This window comes from Ambystoma mexicanum, chromosome 6p (genome assembly GCF_040938575.1).
Source record: "Ambystoma mexicanum isolate Mex_15411 chromosome 6p, UKY_AmexF1_1, whole genome shotgun sequence".
In the NCBI taxonomy this organism is placed as follows: domain Eukaryota; kingdom Metazoa; phylum Chordata; class Amphibia; order Caudata; family Ambystomatidae; genus Ambystoma; species Ambystoma mexicanum.
Window position 1 is genome coordinate 306,527,535 of NC_090935.1, and position 22,014 is coordinate 306,549,548.

Sequence of the window (22,014 nt, forward strand, 5' to 3'; positions counted from 1 at the left end):
TAGTCTGTGAAACCAAATATGTATTTATTTATGTTATTTATTTTTTAATTTGTAAAGAGCCTTAAACCTCAGGCATCAGGGCGCTGTTACAGACCAGTTACATTATAGAAAAGCTTAATTCAGCACAGGTAGTGCCTCAACAAACAATGGGGCACAACACAATAAGGATACAGATTACATGCAAATCACTTTACCAGTAAGGGGAGATTAGCAAATAGCTTTTAATTTTTATGATACCCCTTTAAGGATTATACATAGGGAGAGAAAAGGACTTGGTGATACATCATCCATTGAGAAAACTGATTTTGATGTTAGGGACTTCAGGTCCCAGAATTCTCAGAGTACTGGGATGAAGAAGAGGGCTGCATAGGCACAAGGTTGTAAAATGCAGTCCATTAAGGTTAATGCCCCACACCTGAGGGTGGCTGAGAGGCTTATAATGCCCCCTCTTATTCAGGCCATTAGAGTAAGGTGGAGGAAGGGGAAGCAGCCACAGTGGCAGGAGGGTAGTAGTGGGTGGAGGAGTTTTGGATCCTCTACGAAGCAGTAGAGGAGGACATCACAGAAGAGCCATGTCGCTGGGACCATTGTGGCAAGCTGATGCCGGTCCTGAGAGGGTCATATGTGCTTGAGATTTCATCTGCAGAGGTTGAGCAGAGGAAAGCGCTCCTTTGTGTAACTTTCTCTATTGTCAAGCATTCACCAGTGGCAGGTGAGCACTGGGTCGATGGGAGAGCCTCAAGGGATCTGAAAGTGAAGGTCATGAGCTGCGGGAAGCCACACAGAAGAGACAGCCGGTCCGCGTAAGAAAACAGAAGCAGAAGAGCTGGAGGCAGCAAGTGAAACAGATGTGCATGCCAGACCCAGTAAGTTCCCTGTTGCATTGTGACCCTGGAGCGCTCTGTGTCTGTCCGCTGACCAAGTTCAGATCTAATTTTGAATACCGAATGTAAAGCAATGATTGCGAAGCATGCCAAGCTGATCAAAACCTAGGCAGTTGGCCTGATAAGAACTTAAACATCCAATCTCAAGGCTGTGACTGTAATGTATTGGGTCATAGTAGAAGCCACACACTTAAAGGGGCAATACCTCTAATAGAGAGTCAACCCATTATTGCCAATACCAACAAAGACTAAGGCCATTGATAAGCAACCAGTGTTACCTAAGCCAAAAGAAGATCATTAAACATTTAAGTGTTTGTGAAGAATATTGCCCATGTGTAGAGGATGTTATATTAAGAGATGGCTTAAACCTACACTAAGAAGTGTAAAGGAGGAAAAGAGTTATCATCAGCACTTGGTTAATAATACAGAGGTGGAACAAGATTGGCAGGGGGGCTACCCTTCTGAGAAAAGAGGTTCAAGAGGAGTAAAGATTTGCCTGTCTTGCAAGTGGCAAACACACAGGTGTAGTGAATAGCACTAGTGTGATTCTTGTTACCCTTGAAGAAATTCTAAAACCTAAATTGTGTGAAGCAGAAGACAGTGTTGAAACTATTTGAAGCTGACCCTTTCCACTGAAGTACTTGGAGTTAGTAGTTTGGCCTGTGAAGGGAGCATACCAGGTCTTAAGACTTTGTACCAATTGGGCAGGAGAGCATACCCGAACAGAGTATTGCAGTAGTTTGTCTTGGCTGGCAGGGAGCATACCAGGTCCAAGAACCTTTGTGACAATTGGTTCTGTTTTGGCAGGAGGGTAGACCAGAACAGAGATTTGTAGTAGTAGTAAACATGGCATGAGAGCAAACCAGATGAAATTTAATTAATTACGGTGGTAGGGTAAGACCTATGAAGCAGTTGAAGAATCACTTAAGTGTTCCGGTGAAGTAGTACTGAAACTAAAAGTGGTGCCAAAATATCCTGACATAGACATTTGTTTTGAATTAAATGAAGTAATGAAATATTCTTTGTTGATAACAAGAAATTACTTCAAGGTCTATACTGAAATATATATTGTTGATGACAAGAAGCTGTCTCAAGACCTCGGCTACAAATTGAAAAAGGAAACTGTTGAATCCATTGTGAGTGATCTTTCGAATACAAGTTGGACTTTGTGTTATCTAATTGGATCAAAAAAAAGACCTGAAGTGGAACTTTTTAATACAGTATTTCCATATCCTTTTTGAACAGTTAAACAAAAGCCTGTTTGAATCTGGGGAAGAGGCACTTGCCCAGGTTATCAGAAGAGGCAGATACTGGGGTGTGAATGCTACTGTTATATTTGATTTAATTGAACTGCCATATACTTCCTTGTTGATTTTATTATATGCATGTGCGAGGGACAGAAACCTCTTGCTAGAGTGTTCCTTTAGTTTATTTTAGGCAGGGAAATCCTCATCAGGGTAGGGATAGTGAGGCCTTTATCCAACCTTTAGAGTTAATTTAATAAAATTGCATCCTTTGAAGAACCTTCACAAAGTTGTCCACATCACATTTCTGACCCCTCACACTACACCTTGAATTAAGTGATGGTTGGAAAATTATGTCAGACGATCATTTGCTTGAGTCAGCAAAGCTGTTGGAGCATTTCTCTTTATTTGCAATACCTTCAATGGAATTGCCAGAGACATAACATCTATGAGGGCAGGTACTTGAATGGCATATCAGCCTTTTTTGCAAATTCAGTTTGTTGTGTCTATAGTTAGAGGTTCGAGGTGGTCACAGAATGATGTCAGGTGACCATTTGCTTGTGGATGACATAATTGTTGAGGAATGTTTGTTGATTCAGACCTAATCCAATCGACTAGCTAAAAACACTTTGTCCGTGGGGGCAGATTTTAGTCAATTGACTGTCAATTGACACAAGGGGACAGTTGTTGCTTCCTCCAGGACTAGTGGCTCACCTCTCTTGTCAGATCCTTGCTAAATCACTTAGCACAGCCAAGACTTTGAATTTGGAGATGGTCTCGAAATGATGTCAGGTGACTGGTTGCCTGTGGCTAGCAGGCCTATTGACGTATGTTTTTTATTTGTACCGTCTTCAAAGGACTAGCTTGAGGAACAGTGTCTTGGGTGGCCCTTACTTGTAAGGCATATACGCCTTTATTCCTTTCTTTATTATGAAGGAGGAGGTGGTCTCAAAACAATGTCAGATGAACATTTTTCTATGGCTGCCAGACCTGCTAGTGTATGTTTGCTTATTAACCTCAACTTCTGTCCACTACCTAGTGCCAGCATGTCTGTGGGTGAAGATAGATGAATGGCATTGATACTTGTATACTTTGGAATAGTGTTTGTAATTCGAATATAGGACTGTTGAGGGATATATTTGGACATGCATATCTGCATGAGATATAATATATATCATTTGATAACATCTCTACAGTGATGTGAAGCTACTTACAGCCAAAGGTCCTTCACAGTATTGAGAAACTGTGTCTGTGATTGACATTTAATTACATGCACAGTGCATCTTATTTTTTTAAAAGTATGTGTTTTGAATACCAGTACATTCTCTTGACATGGAAGGAAATCAATTTCAGACGTGGCATTTATGTACATACCCCATCTATATAGCATCATTTTGACAAATATAATGGAGGAACAACAGCATCCACTGTTGACATGAATTAAATATTCTGTCTGTTGGGGCCTTTAGGTACATACAACTGTATATGTTATCTTGATGACTAAAATATATTTGGTAGAAAAAGAAGGTCAGGCGCGCACTCTAGTTACCAGTCATTTAATCCTGATGCAAGTAATAACAGGGTTAAATCCCAACAATGTTCAAAACACCTGAAAAGGAAATGAAGACACGCCTGAAAAGGTAAAGAAATATAGCCTCCCTGAAGATTGATGGAGTCATGAAAACGTTTGTTTGGAGGAGAAGTCAATGCAGGAAAACTTGACTGGCAACAGAGTGCGCGCCTTGTCGCTAATATTTAACCATTATGTTCCAGGAGTCCCAGGCTCAAAAGTCTGCAGCACCAGGGCCATCATGCCTTACAATGGAGAGCCATAAACATGGCTTTCCCCCTCCCCCTATCCAGGGTCAGATTTGTACTATGGAGGGAGTTGTTTCCAGTGACCTGCCAGAGAAACAAAGTGAGAAAAATACAAGTACCAGAATCCTTAGAGACATTGGGCCTCATTACAACCCTGGCGTTGGACCATGGTGCTACTAGCACCATGGTCCATGCCGGATTCCGCCATGGTGGATGGCGGATTTACCGCCCCATTCCAAGGTTGGCGGGGCGGTAAATCCCCATTCACCATTGCCCCTTCCCCATTCCCATTTTTGCCCCATAGGGCTCAATGGGGATGGGGAAGGCGCTAATTACGGCACCGTAAATTACGGTGCCGTAATTAGCACCAAGGTCGCTTAGCGCCTTGGACTTTAACACCTGCAAAAAGCAGGCGTTAAAGTGGGAATCTGGCGTTAAGGGTTTAATGGCGCCGCAGCCTTTTACGGCACTGTTAACTCCTTAACGCCAGGGTTGTAATGAGGCCCATTTTGTCAATTAACCTGCAACACCTGAAAAGGAAATGAAGACACGCCTGAAAAGGTAAAGAAATATAGCCTCCCTAAAGATTGATGGAGTCATGAAAACGATCGTTTGGAGGAGAAGTCAATGCAGGAAAACTTGACTGGCAACAGAGTGCACGCCTTTCACAAATTCTTAATATATATTTGGGTTTCATAGATCTGATATTGACAAGCAAGAAACAACCTCTCCAAAAGGCCCATTTTTGAGGAATACGTTGATAAAGTCACATGGGAAAGGCCACCAGGGTGCGACATTTCCCCAAATTTTCACTCCCATGAAAATCACGCACTTTCTCCAAATATTCTAGGTCTGGAATTAGAATAGAAGGGTGTACACATCCAGGAATATGTGTGGGAAGGCTTGTAAAGGTACAGGAAAATGTCTTGCCTACCTAGCGACTTTTTCCCAGGAGACATTTTCACATATAACCCTTTTTGACCAATACATTTTATGATGACATGTGGACTACTGGCCACAAACACAAAAGGTGCATCAGTGAAGAATCTAACAAACATAGCAGAGCATAAACAATTAGATCCCAACTTACATCATAATGATAATGCTTTGTAATGTGACATGTCCATGTATATCATGCTGTTCCATTCATAATATCATTATTGTATTCCATCACAATGAGTTATTATTAGAAAACTATTTTTTCTATCATTTTCTGCTTGCAAAAAGCCTGACTACAATACAGAATGACAGTACCAACATCACTTGCATATAATTCAGCAGAGACTAAAAATAATGTGAACACCAATAACATGCATGGCATTTCAAATACATACAATAACGATAACACATTTTTAAACAGTATTACACATGTGTACAGCAGCAAAAAACTGTAATTTACTGCTACATTTGCCTGTCTGTCGATGAAGCCTCTGCATTGACCTGATGCACTTGAAAACTGTTTCCTGATGGCTCATACAACATGTGCTGTTATAATCCTATGGACTCTGGCTCCCAGTCTTCCATGAATCCACCAAGCATAGGCTCTGTATGTGAAAAGCCGGTACCATCTTTTGAAATGATGGAAATTGTTCACTTGGCAGAGGAGAAGTATATAGTACACTGTTTGATGTTTCTTTTTTTAAATTGTATACCCTATTGGAATAGCGCAACTCAAAATCCTCATAATCAGGTATAGACAGCACATATATGTAAGTAATACAATATGAGAGACAAACATGAGACCATTGAAATTAACCAACAAATATATTTTACAGAAAATATTAGGGTTTTATTGTAATAAGAAGCTTTGCGAACTTGTTGAAAAATAACATTATTTATTATTTATAAAGCTTCTGAAACAAGACCCGTGGGTGTAGGAGCCCTGACAAGACAGACTACAAAGAGCATAAACCATCAGACTGGATGGGGCAAGAAAACGGACAGCAGGCGACGAACAAGAGGAGTTACCGGAATATCAATGTCTTTAAGCCACGTTTGAACCTGGTAAGAACAATTATTGGTTGACAGTATAAATAAACCACAAATATTAGAAATATCAGATAGGAAACAATGTATATTGTGGGCACGGTGGCAGCACAGTGATGTTTTTAGAACTTGCAGATTGGTGCATCTGTAAATATAAATCAACACCACACACTTATTTGCTGGAAATAAGTGGACAGACAGTGCTACAAGTGTAACTAGTTGGTTGTTAAACTGTGTTTGGCATTGCCTTCCAATGGTTTCTGTAGTGTTGTAGAGGAGGTCCCAAATAAAGCCTGCACTCCAGTCGCCCATTTTGAAGTACCAGGAACGTTCACACCGAGATATGTGACGTATGATGAGCAAATAAACCAGGAGAGAGCCGCAGTAGGGCTCTGCCCAGTGCCTATCAGGAAAACAACACCTGTTGAAGTACCAATAACCAGACAACAATGGACAGTAAGGTAACCTTTGAGAAAACCCTACCAGCAAATGAAACGAAATTAAGATAGCCTAAATACCGTCCCGGAAGATACCACAAAGGCCTTAATTGAAGACAAATGGTGACATCGGGAAGGCCCGTAGAGATTTGCAAATAGAAGATAAGACGACCCAAAAATGACACAAGAGGCAAAATGTCATTAATAAGGATATCATGAACCTAGAAGAAGAAACAACGTTGAAATATAAAGAAACTTAAGCTATAAAGCAGGATGAAGTCATTCAAACCAGCTAACACCTGTACATATGCTTGTAACCTCAAGAAAGCTAAGAAAACAGTGTGTCTTGCTATGCTTAGTAGAAGATAGACCGCGGCAAGCGCCACCTATACATATCTACCTCAATGAAGCATGTTATATAAGTGCGAGTCCACTTTACACAAAAGCAGAATTAACTCAGGTTACTAGAGGTCAAACAGGACAGTATTCGTATTCCAGCTAAAACGAGAAGAGATGGCTGAATCGAAACTCAGCAGAGGCAACGTGAGCCAGGAAGAGCAAAGATCAGACCATTAGAAGGAGCAAACAGTAGCTTTACGGAATCAAAACTTAAGAACAGAATAGCCTATCTCAGGAAGGCCGAGATAAGGAGGCGTAGGCATGTGGCAAACCGAATAAGAATTAAATGCACAAATTGAAGGAAACTAGGCAGATTCACAGTGTGAGCAGCACGTGACCATCCGAGCAAGAAGAAGCACGGCTTCACACCTATGCCTGGCTGTCTCCCATACAGAGATATCATAACTTTTTCTGACAAGAAGATAAAGTTTCGAGGCCAACCACAGCCAACTAATTGACACATAGCCACTAAAGTAATGATTGATTGGAGGGAGGCCTTGTGAATCTTGGGGCAACCGCACCTGGCTGACCATTCTGCGTGCTGCTAAGTAAAGTGGAGATTTATGCATGGGGTTGAAGCCAACCCAATCACAATGGGCAAAATACCCTAGGGTCCTATAGTTAGTAGAACCAACGAGACGCCATACTCATAGTGACGTCTACTAGAGTAATGTTAGAAGGAAGGACTTAGACGCCCACCTGATACTGTTTATCCAATCCTCTTACTCCGTTACCATATTAGAAACCTCTGAGTTTTAAGCGCATTATAAATAACCTATCATATCAGTATATTATATCATATCAGTATATAGATATAGTACCTGTAGTAAAGTTACCTTTTCCTGACCAATAGAATTGCATGTTAACTTTTGAGTGTTACACGTCAATGATGACAAGTTTTGGGTATAAATGTTACTGTTTGTATGAAGTTCGAGGGAGTTGAAGCGAGACAGACTATCGCATCACTGTTGATTTCCATGTTTCCCTGTTTTTTGTACTTTTCATTAAACAGACTCCCCTTTGCCAAACCATTGAGTTGTCTTTATTGATTGGTGTTGGAATAATATACCTGCACCCCCATCTATCTCAAAGGTGCAGCTATCTCGCCTTAAAGTGCTGCGGAGCAAACCCCGACTCTATATTTTTTGTTGTTGTTATAAACCTTAAAAAAGAAGGAAAATCAAACATTAAATCAATTGAATAAAGCAATTGATCTATTTACAACATTAAGATGGAGTCACTTCAACTATTGTCTCACTCCTGTACCCAAAAAAAAAAGTTTCAGTTTTTAGTTTTAGATTTTAAATGATACTTCCACTTTTGCCAGCTTCTTTACTACCTCTTCTATAACAAAAGTCAATTCAATTGTCAGTTTCCGATCCTGGTCATCAAAGAGTATGCGCCAACAATCTTCGGCATCCAATGAAGATCTTGCTCGAAAAAACTCTCCTAAGTGCAAATTCCGTTCTTGTGTCAGCCCCGAGCATGTTAGTGTCAAGTGTTTTTATGCCTCAGGCATTAGATCGCATAGTCGACAGGTTAGAGATGCTTGGTCGTTCGTTTTCCAAAAGTTTACATTTTCTCTAGTTGGTATTTGGTTTAGGCGGAATTTCATGAATATCAGCCTGCGCACTCCCCCAGGAAATTTCACCAGATAAGCTTGAGTCGTATTGTATTTTTTTTGCATCACTCGGAGCCATACTCATTGCTCTATGTTTACGCCGAGTGTCCCCAGTATCAATCCAATCTGGAGACCATAAGGTAGTTTTAACTTTATTAGGATTGGTTTGCAATATCAGATTATCAGAGCTTATATCAGCTAGTATTTTTTAACTTGTTGAGCCCATGATGTTAGTACGCTCTCCCTGTTACCATTCCCTGGGTCTTTCAGGATTGCGTACTGGGGAGCAATCAGTATTGAAGTCATCTTACGATATTCATTCAGGGTGTTCCATATTATTCTAGCATTGATTGATATCAATCCTAGATCATACCTTATGGATGCAGTTCGAACGCCCTTTGGTAGCCACAAGACTTTTGTCCAAAAAGAATGTTCATGAGAGGCCCAGTGATCTGTGGAGCAGCCAAGAGCAGTTTCTGCTCCGTGGATTAGTGCAGGTATGATTTCTGCTTGTAGAAATTCAATACAGGTGTAGTAGAGATTTTGCCAAATTTCTTGTTCAGCATATAGGCTTGGTTTGTGAGTTGTTTACATTTGGCTTTTGTTCTTTCAATCCAAGGAGAGTCATTAATGCTGGCACTAACACACATGCCCAAGTATACAGTTTGCATTACTTGATCAATGGTTTCATTTCCCAATTTCCAGATTATTTTTTTGTTCTTGCACCCATCTCTATTCTTTTGTAGATTTTGTAAGACTAAAATTTCCGATTTTCTTGTATTAACACAAATCCGTTTTGGTTCATGTACTGTTGTAATATGTTTCGTTTGCGCTGGAGTCCTATGGGTGTCAGATCCAACTGCACCAGATCGTCTGCATAGAGGATCCAATTTACTTCATTTCCATTTATCTTTGGAGGGAAAACCTTAGCTTCTACATAATGTTCACCAATGTCTGATATAAATAGATTAAATATAATGGAAGCCAATGGGCAACCTTGTTTTACCCCGCGGAACATTTTTATAGGTTTAAATAGTGTGCCGTGTTGGTCCAGTCTCACTCTGATTTCTGTTTTGGTGTGCAATTCTTTTATTGCCATTAGGAGACTTTCGGGGCAGTTCCAGGTGTTCATTTTTGTCCAAAGCAGCTCTATGTCAAAACTGTTGAATGCCTTCGACAGGTCAATGCAAGCCAGGTAGACCCACTTGTTGGTTCGAATTGCCTCCATTTTTAACAAGTTGAGGATCATCAGGTTTAGGCTGCAGCCTACTCTTTTCACAAAGCCTGACTGTCGACAATCAAAGTGCCTCCTTGTTGTTATCCACTTTGTTAGTTGTTTTTGTAATTGGGCGGCATATATCTTGCCTAGAACATCCAATAGCGCAATGGGCCTGTATTCATTTGGGTCCGCCCGATTGCCTTTTTTTAAAATGGGGACCACAATCGCACTTTTCTAACTTGCCGGTGTAGATCATTGGGTGGCTATCTCTGGAAATAGATTCGCGCAAAAGTTTGCCCACTTTTTTGGGTTTTGCTTTAAGATGTAATTTGTTAGTCCATCGGGACTGGGTGCACTTGAAAAACTGCATCGTTGAATACTTTAGAGGATGTCTGAAACCTCAAATTGCAGTTCCCATTTGGATAGTTCTGGCAATTTAGATTCTGGAATTATGCCTTTTATTTCGTATAGTTTCCCGAAATGTTGGATCCACTGCGTTTCGGTAATCATATTGATTTGTATGGCTTGTTGTTTACAACTGAACTGTTATTATTTATTAGTTTCCAGAAATATTGTACTTTTTCTTTGATAGAGTCAACATCATTGCCTCTGAGTCTTGTTGTTGAAGAATGACTCTATGTGAGATCAGCTAGTTCTTATATTTTTGTCTGCTTGCCTTTTTCGGCCCTTGTTGATCGGTTGTGCTGAGGTTAATGTGTTGTCTAAGTTCTTGTCGGAGTTGACACTTTCTTTTGACATTTTCTTCGTCGCACTGATGCTTTGGTCTGAAGGAACCTCTTTTCAGACCCTGAGGCTGGTACGTAAATTGTTGTAGCAGGTGGCTATATTCCACTTTGTTTTCCATCTCACCATCCAAGTGATTTATGTAGGCCTCTGTAATTTGGTTTACTTCGTCGCCTCTTATTTTCAGTCTTATTTGATTTGATTCTACAACAATGTTCTGTGTCCACAAGCTAGGCCTACTTCTCTCGACGTAAAGGACTAACAGTTTGAGTTGACTATGATCACTCCATGGATTTTTGGTTACATGCAATGAAAGCGCACGTCGATTTAGATTTTCAGATAAGAAAAAATTATCTATAATCAACGACATATTCTTACATCTCCATGTTGTTTGAGCAGGGATATCACCTTTGGTGTTTCCGTTGCTCATCAATACATTTCTCTCTTGCAATGCTAGAGACCATTCTACGGCAAGTTTGCCAACTCCTCCACCAGTCTTGCTTGTTTTTATGCACTCCAAGTTAAAGTCCCCACAGAGTATTATGTTGGGAACTGCCTGGGCGGTATTGATGTCGTCAATTATGTCACATACTGTATTTATGAATTTAGATGTTCCCGCTAGCTTGTGATGCCAGTAGACATTGATTATGTCCAGACGATTTTTACTTAAAGTAGTAGGGCAATTTGATTCCACCACGGTGTGCTGTATAATGGCGGTATAATTGGTTGAGCTCAACATTTTCAGGCCTGAGTTTTTCCTAATTAAGGTTAAAAGGCCTGCCGATGGACGACCCTTTTGTCTGGTTATGGCTGGATTTATGGCTAAGTCGAAGTCCTCTAAAACTGGACAGCTAGCCATCCACGTTTCTTGTAGGCAAATAATGGTGGTGTCTTCTGTCCATCTGAAAGATTCTTTAAACAAATGACTAAAACCTCTAGTGTTCCATGATGTGATGCTGAGGTTTGGGCCTTCTGGCCCTGTTGGACATTATCTTGTTTGCCCTCCCAGGACTCCCGCCAATTTTCTGGCATACCGGTGTCGTTTGAACCTGCATCGGCATCTTTGATTTCGACTTTGTGGTTTGTTTTACATGTGAAAGTAATTTTGATGTTTTCTCCCGGGAATACATCTCTTGGGGTGTCACCGTTTTCACTCCTCTAAGGACATATGCTACTTTCAGCATTATCTGACACCCCATCAGTATTTTGCTGTACTACAATCTGTTTCACAGTATCGGTTTTAGCCATGTTGACTATCAGTCTTTGGTTTGTTTCTTGAGCATTCTGCTGCAGACAATTTTCATTGTAATCGTGGAATACTTCATGTATGTCAAATCCTAATGATAATAGGAAGGGAACTGCATTTATTAAGAGATCGCATATTAATCTAGAGCAGGGGTCCCCAACCTTTTGTGTGGAATGAGCAAAATTGGCATATCAAATTAAATGGTGAGCAACATCCATTTTGCGATGGAACATATCGGCGCACAGATGGCGGACAGATTGTTTGCAACACAAATTAGAAATGTAACAAAGTTAAAACTGCATATAGAACATTTAATTTGCAGTACTTGATAGTTATCTAGTATTCTAGTGAAGGAAATGTACAAGGCCTTTCATTTGACTTTAAGTGGTTGTTTAAAAGGAATGTTGAGGAAATTGAGTGGTCAGTAGTACATTTTTAGACATATAGGACCAGTCCAGCTGTTCACAAATTGAGTAGGAGTAAATAAACATTACTAGGGGTTTCAGGTTCCCGAGCAAAATTCAGTGCAAATGTATGGACAATAAAAATGGCCACAAACGGAGCACTGATTTTTCAGGTCTACTGAGATTCTGCCTAGGATTTTATGGGATCTTTAATAGCAAATGGTGCATTCCTAAGCATGTAAGATCAGCAATACTGTTCCACAGTCATTGATGACTGTATTGTGGATGTTTATTTTCTTCAGGAACGTTATGAAATGTTACATTTCTTATTGAAAGTCTAAACACAATCCTCTTGAGTTCATTTTCCAATGGCCAGGGCAGGCACCACAAAGAAGATATCTGACAGCCAGAGAGGGTGGTTGGCGATGCCTACACTCGAAAAGGAGGCATTGGAAAGAATTACTAATTCACAAGAAATTAAGATATTCTCTTAAAACTGTTGAACAGTTCAGAGTCCACAAAGGAAAGTGTCAGTTTGTTTGAGTCTTTAGGAGAAACTATCCAGGACAGAGCTATTGACAAACGTGCCTCCAAGTTCAGGAGTTCCAGGTTATAGAAAGGGATACACCATGGTTCAATGCAGAATGTAGAATCTCGAAAAGAAAACTGAACCATGATTTAATGAGGGGTGTGTACACTGCTGGTCAGATTTATAGTTTCAAAATGGCATAAAAAATTGCCTTAAGACAAAAAAAAGAATTATTGAAACAATGGGAGCTTTTTTGAAGGATACCAAATTGTTTTATTTTTATTGCTGTTGCCAAGACAGGCAGTATGCCATCCCCTTAGACAAGTATTTCTTGGACCACCAGCCCCTCACGGTTATGGGCCAATTCCCTTACTGGACATTTGGGCTTATTACGAGTTTGGTGGCATCTCAGCGGTACTGTTACTGCCACTTGGTCCAGCGGTATCACTGCCAGATTCCAAGTGGTGGTTTGGCGGTGTTAGTCCCCAATTATGGAGTCCGTAGCACTCCAGGGTGGATTTTGTCTGTATTTGATTGATAGAAACATAATGTGGCGTAATTAACATTTTATTGGAGTCTGTGACAAATCTGTGGATGCTGTCCCTTCTCCCCTATGGGGGAGACCATTCCCATGTGGCCAGGGCGGTACGTCCTCGGTACAATAGTTCCCCTGAGGGTGGTGCACAGGGAGAGGATCACATGGGAGAGGAAACCCCTCATCGCACTAGGACCGACCCTAGCCTGAGAACGCAATATCCTCACCAATCACCAGACCCTAGACCTCCCCCTTCCTATGACCCAAAGAACAACCCCTTTCCTAATAGGCTCATGAGCTATAGTCGCCCTGCCATTTCCCTAGATAAGTACTGGGACTATGAAGAGCACAACTGACCCAAGGGGGATCAAGGATAGAAATACTGAGATGGGGAAGAGTTGAACGATATGCTATTGACAACCACTGAGACATAGAAGATGCATGGAGGAATGTAGAGTGTTCTGCATAACCAACATGAGCATTCTAGACAACTGGGAATAACTATTGGGATGAAGAGGAGGAGCGGAGGCATGAAGAGTTCGCCTAAGAACCACAAAGAGCAGTCTAGTTGTTGCTGGCTGCTCATTGGCCAATGCAGAGTAGAAAAGGAAGAGGGACTCAGGAAGAAGTTGTCTAGTCCTCCATGAAGGAGCTGCAGGAGCCAGCACGGTCCAGGAAAGTGCAAGGAAGCACACCAGGATGCCAAGTGGAGAGCTGGATGGTCAAAGGCCAGTCCACAGTGGAATGACCAAAAGGTGAGCTGGCAGAGAGAAGCTCCCGGTGTTCCTGCAGACAGGGAAGTGCGTGAAAGGAAGACCACGCTGCCCTGGGAAAGATTGACACTGCAGTGTTCCAGGGCAGACCAGAGCCCACTACAAAGGGGGAGCACTTAGGCTGGCTGGTGGGAAACTAAGATGGTGCAGTCAGCATCTTAATAGTCACAGTACCTGCCAGGCATGTGAACCATGTCTGTCCCCCAACAAGAGAAACTTAAGTTTCTGGGCCCCCCAAATGAAAGCAACATGAGTCCTCTTCCTTGTGGCGGTACTTGGGAGGAAAGGGCTCCAAGTACTCACACACAAAGAAGGGGTGTCTGGGACCCACTAAACGAGAACCACACAAGTCATCTTCCTCGTGGTGGTACATGGAAGAAGAGAGCTCCAAGTACCGTCACGCAAAGAAGGGGGGTTTGGGGCCCACTATACGAGAACCACACAAGTCATCTTCCTCGTGGTGGTACTTGGGAGAATAGAGCTCGCAGTTCCCCAACATAAAGAGGGGTTCACCCAATCCCATGAGAATAAGGTAAACCACAGAGTAATTTACTAAGGACCATACTTGGCAGGGAAGTGAACCAAGTTGGCCCAAGCGGAAAGAGAGAGAAGCAGAGATCTGGGACCTACAAGAGAAGGATTCAGGGCAATGGAGTCATTGCCCCTGGTTGTGGTCCAATAAATAAAGTTGCCAAGAGAAGGAACCATGACAAGGGAGTCGTTGCCCCGGGTTATTGCAAAGTTTGTTTTCCATTGAAGAACTTTGGGTTTGGAACCTTTGTTACATGAACTCTTTGATTGGATCTACAACCTATTCTTCTGAATTAAGAAGACCTTTTGTTTTTTATAGGTTAGTCAATAAGGTGAGGGATGGAAATAGGCTTCGGAATTGTGACAGTGGACAATTTACTTTAGACAAGACATCCTGACAGTTTCCTTAGTTTTGGGGAAAAGCAGGAGTTTCCCCAGTCCCCCACCCTTTTACTTTCAATAAAAGAATATGCCAATCAACATGAGCCCACTATGTCTGAGTCCTACTTCTACATTCTTACAGGTCACTAATGGTTTTTTAAGTCTTATCCAACGTGATACGCAGACATCTCAGCATTTGTCCAATATACAAGATTGTGGAATTATACATTGTTTTCAAACACCAATAAAGGTGACCAGCAGGGATGTCAGTTGGTCCCAATGTATTCCTTTTGGATTCTAGTACTTCTCTTAGGAAAGTTAATCCACCCTCCACCTGAAGGGTTCATTTTATAGCATGCTTCCTTGTGCAGAAGACACAGATATTTTGGACTTGCACCCAGCAGGTCTCCAACAGGACCTGCTAAACACAAGTTACTATTTTGGGATTTACAGTTTGAAATTAAATATAATAAAAACAAAAATGGTGGTGTTCGGGAAAGGGTGAAACCTTGTAGCTAGTTTTTAAATGAATGTAGAGATGAGGGGGCAGTCTCATTTTAATTTGAGCCTATTCTTCTGAAAGAGCAGTGCTTGCATCAGTCGTTAGGAAGATAGCTGAAAAGGCATCCTTAATAATTAAATGGATTTTTACGTTGTTATTTCAAGTTTGCGGCATTCTGATTGGAGAAGTGTCTGGAGGTAAATAAGCCAAAGGTCTGCTCCATGATTTTAAGGCCACAAAATCTAGGGTCGTTGGAACTGTCATTTCCCGGAGGGGTTGCAAAATAAATTCCTCGGCCAAATAGCAGGTCTGCCTGCAGATAAACCTGCTAGCCCCTTGTGAGCTGAATTGGGAGTGTTCCATTTGAAAGTGTTAGGCCAGTTAAGAATGTTCTTATTTTTTAAAAGCACATCTGGGATTTTCTGCTAATCAAAGTGAATTTCGGTGCAAGTGTGATTGTAGCCTCCCTTGGTGGTTATGGGTGGTTGTAAGGCACTGTTCATTTGGAAAGGGATGGGGTATAACTAAATTTGGTGCATTAAGCCACCTCAAAATAGCTCTGAAAGCAAGAGCTTGTCCAATGGAAAAAGAGTGAGATGTCCAAAATATTCATAGGTTGCCCACTTTAGCCTTATATACAGACTTACGTAGACATACAAGATGGCAAGGAGAAATCTGTCAAATAAGATCCCCAGAATGCAGGAGGCTGGTGGTAATGGTACGTTTAAATGTACCCACTCCTCAATAAATTAAAAAAGTGTGCAGGAGGAAGCACAAAGTGCGCTTGCAAAATAGGAGTCAAAGATTTGGTTCATTTTCTGTTTATTTGCGTGGAATGCATGGGAGCTATGTTATATATAATTAGTTGTAATGACCAGACTTCTATATATAGCAAGTTTGAAAATGTTAAAGTTGCTTTTTTTATTTTGGGCTTGTTCTGTGTGAATTGTATGAAAAATATGAAACCTGTTCTTAAATGTTGCTAACTTAATGGAGAAATATAAATATTAATTAGTATTTCAGGTCATTACATGGTAGGCTTTAAAGATCACTTCATTGGGCCTTTGGAAGTTACCCCCTGGGAATTACTTGGGAATGTTATGGAAAATGTTGTGTTTTAAAGCTCCAGAAGGCTGTTGCATTGGTGAAAAGGTGGTTAGGAATTAAAATAATACCTTTCTCAAATATTTGGAGCCTATTTTCTCTGCCCAGAAGTGATTTTACACAAGACTTAGTGGCAAACATTGGTCAAACCTTTGAGCATTTGATGACTACTTCATAGAGGGGTGTGGTGGTGTTAAATAAGTATTTGATTAAATTAATTGGCTTGTTAGGTTAAACATATTAACAATAACTTAATTGGATTGCAATACAGGGCAAATTAATTATGAAAAATGTGGCATGCATTTACCGTATCTGCCCACATGGGCAGAGTATCAAACGATGACCATTTTTCCGCTAGGACACTATGTAATATTAAATACACGTGACACCAAAATGAAATTGTCCATAAATATGCATGGTGGCATCAAACACAAACATCACTTGTACAGAAAGTGTGCATGCACATTATTTAATAAAGGAAAGTTGGGTATGCATATCACCTCCATGTCCATTATGCTCATACTAGCTGTACCAAGGAACATAATATGCCAATTTTCTCCATGACACAAACATGGTTCAAATATTGTACTCATTAATACATTTGTCAGCTGGGCAAAGTAAATGGAGATGGCAGGGTTTTTAGCAATGACACTACCATAACGAGTAAGGACATTTACTGAAAATGTATGTGCATGGTGGCAGCAAACACAAATGTTGCATGTATAAAAATAAACTGGAAGAACAGCGAGCGGCTCATTGGCCAACATTCTTGCACAGTCCAGGACTCTGTCCTGACTACAGTGCTACTGAGGTCTCATCCATTCAGCACCTCCTTCTAGACCTCCACACTATGGCCCAGAGCAACTGGCGAGCAACAATTTAGGGTGCTGCGAGCAACATGTTGCTCCCGAGCTACACGTTGGGGATCCCTGATCTAGAGTCTATATGAACACATGCTCTATCAAAAAAGAGCTTGTCTATAAATTCTACCGTTTGTATATCACTAGACTCGATTGATCTCAATCCTGGAACATGGTGTAGTAAACGTAGGATGTTGTTTCGGTTCAAGGTCAGGCCGTCCTTAGATGTTAAGATTCGTTCCAGAACCAGATGGTATTTTGCTGTTTTGCGTTGAAGTTTGGTTGCTTTAATTGTCATAGAGGTCGCACTCCATTCATTTCGACCATTATCCGAGCCCTTCTTTTTGTGATTAGGCATCGGTTGAATTTGTTTAGTCTGGGTAAAGTCAGGCATGTTCTTATCCCTGCTTACGGAGTCAAGCATCTGTTTTTGACTCATGGGTTGCGTTTTTGGCACACTGTGAGGTTTGATGGGTTTATTGCTGCTAAACGCTTCCGTTTCAAGTCCATGGTTTGGAAGCTTACAGCTTGGGTCTCATAATTAGGGAGCTCGTGGCAAACCAGAGGCAATACCAGATGACAGATTCTGCCAGATACTTCCGGGGAGACAGGTGCATCGATTGAGGAATTCACCTGCTCCTGGCCTGTAATTCTGGCCGGAGGTTCTGGACAAGCGTCTTCATCGGGTCGGTGCATGGATTCAACATGTTCCACACCGGTTTATAGTCATAATGTCGAAAAAAAAATGTCGACAGACAAAAATGTCGAAAAAGAAATGTCGAAAATAATAATGTCGACATCCTATACTTATAATGTAAAAAGTCATTTTTTCGAAAAAAAAATGTCGACATTTTTCTTTTTGACATTATGACTATAAACCCTTAAAACTATCAACACCTCACCCAACACCCTCCTGCAACCCCCCCACACCCCCCACCACCACCCTCCCACCCCTCATATGCAACACATTCTATTTATATATTTATTTATTTATTTATTCAATAAATAAATAACCAAAAAAGGATCATTTACTATGGAGGGGGTCCCCCCCAACCCCCCCACACCCAACACCCCCCTGCCACCCCCCACACCCCCCCAACCACCCTTTCACCCCTCATACTCAACACATACCAATTATATATTTATTTATTTATTTATTTATTCAATAAATAAATAACCAAAAAAAGGATCATTTGCTATGGGGGGGTCCCCCCCAACCCCCCCTCACCCAACACCCCCCTGCCACCCCCCCACACCCCCCTAACCACCCTTTCACCCCTCATACTCAACACATAACAATTATATATTTATTTATTTATTTAGTCAGTAATTAAATAAATAAAAATAGTATCATTTACTATGGGGGGGGTCCACCCCCAACCCCCCCTCACCCAACACCCCCCTGCCACCCCCCCACACCCCCCCAACCAACCACCCCTCATACTCAACACATCTTATATATATATTTATTTATTCTTACAATAAATACAAATTTCGAAAAAATATCGAAAAATGTCGACATTTTTGTTTGTCGACATTTTTGTTTTTCGACATTTATTTGTCGACATTTTGACTGTCGACATTATGACTGCACACCTTCCACACCTTCATAGATTGACAGATCCATTAGTTCATTGTCAGTAGTCTCTACAATTGTTTCGGTTTCAGATTGACAATTGAGTTGGGACCCAGGATTCTGAGTTATTGCAAGGTTAACCTTTTTGACCTTGCTGCATGGCTGTTCAGAATTGACAAAGACGTTTACAGATTTCAAATTCCTAAGGAATTTCCTGGAACCCAGGTTATGTTTTCCGATTTTTTTTCTTGCTATGTGTTTTCCTGGGCGGGGAAGTTTTTTTGAAATATTGCATATGTTTTGTCTTTTTCACATGCCATATCGTTTCTTTCTGACAGGCAGATGGAACCCAGGCCATTTGCAGACGTAGAAGGTTGAGGTTCAATTTTGTCTGGTATAATGGGAACTTCCTGTTTATCTTTGTATTTGTTGGATACAGATGCATTTGATGGAACTTGCGCATTCAGCACAGCTGACTTTTTGTTAGCTTTGTCAATAACAATGACATCTGTTCTTAATGACTGATTCAGATTATGATTGTTGGCGGTCACTTGGGCCAATGTCACAGAAGGATCACTCAAAGGCTGTATGGAAAGTGGAGCGAGCCTAGGATCTGAAGGATTTGTGTTAGATTTAACAGCAAATTTAGGCCCACTCGTGCCATTTTGCGTGCTCACAAAGTGTTCACAAACACTGTTCTCCACGCGAAGAACGTTTGTTCTAGATTTTCTTTAGTTTCTTTCTGCATAGTCTGGTAATGTTTAAGAAGTCCCGTTGCTTCTCTGGCCAGGTCTGCGAGAAGTCTCTTGTCCTCACTGTTATTTCTTTTTTGATCAGCTAGTTCCTTGATAGATGCGTTAATTCTTCTTATGTTGTCCCATATTGTAGATTTCGAGAGGCTGCTGTCCAAATCATTGCTCGTTAATTTAGAGTTTGTTAATGCAGCCAGCATTGATAGATCTTTTATGTTTTCGTTAATTTGCTCATAAAGTTTCATCATTGGCGCTATTGATGTAGACAATGACGACATTATGTATGGCCTCAAATCATTTAGAGATTCTTTGATCAACTTCTGAATGTCACACTCCCTAGTAGCTTGACTTCGGCTGCCTTTTGTAGGCGCCTTATTTTTGGGTACTGGCGTTCCATGATGGACGATTCTGAAGAGGATTCATCTGATGAGGAAGAGGGGTTTCTGTCATCATCATCAGCTTCTACAGGGTGGTTGTGAGTGGCATCCAACCCATTAGGACTCATGATATTCATCTGTTTAGGCGAGAGGGTTGCATTTCTACAATGGTTACTTCTGTTTTGTGAGGGAAGGACCATTGAGTAAGGGCTTGAGTCGACCCTGCAACGTTTCCTGGTACCAGCTGGCCACTTGGTTGTTGACTATATGCCGCATTATTAATAATCGGAGCGGGGACAGAGTCAGGCATCTCTTTATGTTTGACCAGAGAGTCGCACAAGCCATCCGTTGTTGCTGGTTTTATTTTTAGGTCAATATTCAATTTGGTTAAGTCCTGTAGGAGTTAATTTGCAACAGCTAGCGAGTCTCGCCATTTCCTCGGACTAGGAGACTTGCTATTAGTATGATTAAGCGAATCAACATTTTTTAAATGAAATGAGGCGACTGGATTGGTCTGAAAAGAGATGTCTTGTGTATTAATATCAAAGATCTCAGGCTGGGACTGAAGCTGTACTTCTTCCATGCCTATGTTAGGTTCAGGGAGCTGCAGAGACGCTATAGGGACGCAAGCAGGCAAACAACTCTCATTTTGGGTCTCATTGCGTTCCATCATCGACTGCGGGTGCAAGACTGTGGATGCCACGTGAGTTATGTAACTGGTGCTTTCAATCCAAGCACCTGTACATTCAGAGGTCAAACGCTTCGTCCTGGATGGATGCTTATTATCACACATACTCAAAAAGAGTCTAAGATTTGCCAAATTCTCCCCAAACTAAAGCCTTCAATGGGGGTACCTGGTCCATGCCCCTTATAATTGCCAGTTCAGATGCAGAAGGTAGAATAATGTTTTGCAAAGTGCATCCAATTTGGCAAATGTGAGGCAGCGCTAACGTGTCATAGGGCATAAATGTGTTAGCTTCCAAAGCCTCGCTTCGTATTTTTGGCTTACAGTGTGCAGCAACACAGGGAGTGTTGCCAGACATTGTGCATAAATTGCAGTCAATAGCAGGCTCATTGTCTAACTCACCCACATGAGGGTTCTGGGAAAATGTTTTTTGACAGTTTGTAGGCATTGGACTTCTTGATTCATGCATACTAACGTTGTTCGCAGCACACGTTACAGGGTACAAGCATACAGGCATGAGTGTCATGCTGGATTCAGACTGCCCTACTTGTAAATTTTCGGCCCACGTCATCCCGCCGGCTCATAAAGGAGGCAGAAGTCCCCAGGCCTCCTTCTTTCCCTCCTTCATTCCCACGTCGTAATTGAAGTCACGTAAGAGGCTGTTGCAGCTGATGCGTGGGTTCTTTCCTGGGTTCCATAAGTTATTTTGCTGCAGAATTTTCTGAAAGAGAACAAGCCTCGCAAGCTTCAGAGTCTCACGAGACTCTGCTGGACTCTGCGCTGCTCCATGGGCTACTAGGGTTTTTGAAGGTTGGCTCTTCCCAGTTAGGTAGTCACAATGGGAAACAGACTGTAGCAAGCTCGGGCCACACAGCAACTCGGCAATAGCAGACTCACGAGACTCTGCTGGACTCCACCCCCACTCTATGGGCCGGCCGGGGGTCTCCCCAGTACACTTGGTAGCAGAGATTTGATGGTTATCGACTATCGATTATTTGACTAATGTAAGACGTCTATTGACCGTCGACATACAGTAACTCTAGGTCTTCAGCAATATCGCGAGTCCTTTGCCATTTGGCTGAGTAGACCGTGAAGCACCCGTAGAGAATGATAGCGTAAGCAAGAGTCTGCAGAAAGGGCCTGAAGGGACCCGTTTTCCCACACTTCCCTTCCCATTCCTATGGCCATCTGAGCGAGCGAAAAGCTGAAGAAGGCGGTAACAAAGGTGGTGATCCCAAGGGTCCAGAGACAAACAATGCGAACGGTGAGTGAAGCAAAAAATTGAATGCTTTGGCAAATAGTGCATGCCTTAGAACAAGTAAAGGGAAAAGGTAATGGAGGGAGGAGGGAAAACAAAATATAGGTAGAAGCAGAGAAGACTGTATATATATATAAGGGGATAATGAC